We start from the raw sequence: 2,992 nt of genomic DNA, 5'->3' as shown, positions 1-2,992 counted from the left end.
TCTAGGGTTTTCCCCTTGTTAACTTTCTATTTATACTTATGTCCGTGAAATACCAATTTTGCCCTTGCGACGAATTACAAAACTCCTCTAGCTAATTGCTTTCGGTTTTGGGCTCGTAACTTTTCTTTTATTCTTTTTTCGTCGGAAACTTCCTAAATTAATTCTCGACTTCGTCCTAGGCCCAAAACTCGATCTCGTAAAAATCCAAAATCCAAAACTTTGTTATAGCTCAATTTATCGTCTTCGAAACTTCAATAAACGGTCGCCTCACTAAACTTCTGTAATCTTCTAGGCCCAAATGAAAAAATCTCGGCCCAAACTTAGTTCGAATAGCCCAATTGGTAGTCTCGAAACCCAATTAATCTCCAAAGTCACTTCCTTCACTTAAATCACCTTGCGGAAAAATCTAATTGGCAAAAAAATACCTTCTAAAAATTAAACAAAATTTTTTGGGGGCTCACAACCGGCGCTGGACAATATTGATCTTACCGAATCCGAAGACTCGACCTTTGGTTTCCGCAGAAGCTTAAGGTTTCCACGAGAGAGAGCTTTAGAAGTTTTTTTCTTTGGTATCGGTAGCATTTTAATATATTTCTCTTCGTGTTTGGTGATGATAATACTTCAAAGAAAAAACTAGGCACATTCTTTGTCTTTCTTTTGTTTTACTCTAATCTTGTGACGTTTAGTTCTTGCCACAGCCTTAGAAGTCTAGTGATCACATACGTACAAAACTAAAAATATCGATCAGCAAGAAAACAAATATGCTTCATATGTGAACGCAAGTGTTTTAGGACTTCAAAGGTCGAACTTGTAACATAATATTACGTACCATAGAGTAAGTTTTGCATGAATCACTAAAAGCTTTTGTTATTTTTCTTCCCCGAATTGGTTCACTAAATACCCAATGAAAACAAACCCTAAGGTGCCACTATGTCGCCTCTAAACAAAACCCTTAACCAGAATCTTTTTCCATTGCACTCGAATCAACATGTCATCGATCGAGGATGTTGTAGCAAGCTATGCATCATCGTTAGCCCTTGCTGGCAATGATGTCGTGAATATCTCCAGAATGCCAGGAGCTGAAATCAGAAGAGGATCGCAGGCCTACCTCCTTACCCGACCTCTAAAACCGAAACCATTCAGTGTACCGGATTTACAACACCAATTCAGACGTGTATGGGTTTTGGATGTGAGCTTTAGGGTTCAAGAGAGAACCCAGAAAAGGTACGTCTTTTCCTTCAACTTGCGCAAAGACAAAAACAAGGTCTTGAGAGGAGGGCCGATAACGCAGTTTTTGTTTGCATATGGGTTTGGTTTACCTTGAGGACGGCGTGGAGAAGGACCTGAAAAGCCTGGAGTAGGACCCGGTTTGCGTTGAACAGCCATAACAGAAGATTCAGTAGGTATCGAAAGCCCCATAGCCTATTTCTCTGATTGCACCTTGAGAATGTAAGCATAGCTCTACTCCAAAGAGAATTTAGGTTCCTTGCGCAGGATTTCTCCACACATCTGATCATACTCTGGGTCAAGTCAACTCAAAAACATGTGAACACGCATTCGGGACATGGCTGAAGTCTCTTGAACTACAGCTGCAACATTATCATTTTGAGAGGCCACCCTTTGATCAATCTCCTGAAACATCGCCACTAACTCATTGTAGTAGGTAGGAATGGACCATCCATTCTGCTTTGCTTCAAAACACTTCTTGTTCAATTCAAAGATCCAAGTTTCATCAGAATTATCATAAAAAGTTTTCTCTACAGCTTCCCAAATACCTTTTGCAGTAGGAAGACAAATATACCGATTCATAAGAGAGGACTACATGGAGTCAATGAGCCAAATTTTCACCTTTTCATTGCCCGTGGCACAAGTTTCATACTCTGCAGATCGAATTCATAGCTGGTTCAGCCTTTACTCTGGTCAGATAACCAACCTTCCCTCGTGCGCCAATGCGCGTCGGCACGAGAGGAGCCAATATGGTGTAGTTGGATTCATTCAAGACAACACTTGTTGGGAACGCAGAGTTGTCTTGTTGGGTGGTGTAGTGGTGATGGATGACTTGTGAGGATGGCACCATTGCCTTCTCAGGATTTGACTGTTTGCCTTCAATTACAGGTCTGGCCATTGAGGAATTTGGGATTTTTGCAGGATTAGGTTTTCTAGGGTTTCAAGATGGGGGTTCGAAATTCATGGATTGTTTGATTTTAATGGTGGTGGTACGCAGTGGTTTGTGGTGTTCCTCGGGATTCAGGGATTCAAAGGATGCAGCGCAAGTTCAAAGGATTGAACCTGCTTTGATACCAAGTAGAAAAGAATACTTCAATTCAGGGTTAATTCAATGATTTTATTCATCCCACAATGGGGGTATATATACAAGTACAAAGGAGTAGTCTAACTCTAATAGGAAACAATCATTTCCATAATTATAGGATATCCTAAATAAATAAGAATCCTAATTACATACAGATTTACAATGATTCTACACTCCACTCTTTTGTGGTGAGTTTTCTTGAGCCTGGTCTCATTTTTGAAACTTTTCATGTTTCTTTTTCATTTTATCTCTCCTTGTTCCAGCCTAATTTCTCACTATATTTCCGGATGTACTATCACACCTCCCATGCTCCTCCATATCAGACACCTCACCCTCTCATCTTCCATCCGAATTCCACAACCTCATCCTTATATTCAACCCTTGAAGTCTCGACATGGATCTATTCACTTAACTTGACACTTGAAAGTTGCTGTCACACCGACAAATCACTGAAACTTGTGGACGTCGTCAGACCAGTTGTGTTGTGTTGCTCGGTGGTCTCCACATACCTCCACGACTACTTTTATTAAGTTCTTTAGTATATATGTTGTTCTTGTTTTTCTTCCTATGCATGCAATTGGGGTGTGGAGAATGATGGTAGAGAGATGTTTGGCTTCTAGAAGTCAAAATTTTGTCAGTGATCATTAACAGGACCCACCTCGGATTTTATGTTGAAATCCA

Source organism: Rosa rugosa, chromosome 4 (assembly GCF_958449725.1).
Source record: "Rosa rugosa chromosome 4, drRosRugo1.1, whole genome shotgun sequence".
NCBI lineage: Eukaryota > Viridiplantae > Streptophyta > Magnoliopsida > Rosales > Rosaceae > Rosa > Rosa rugosa.
The sequence above is the reverse complement of the archived record's forward strand: the minus strand, read 5'-3'. Positions refer to the sequence as shown.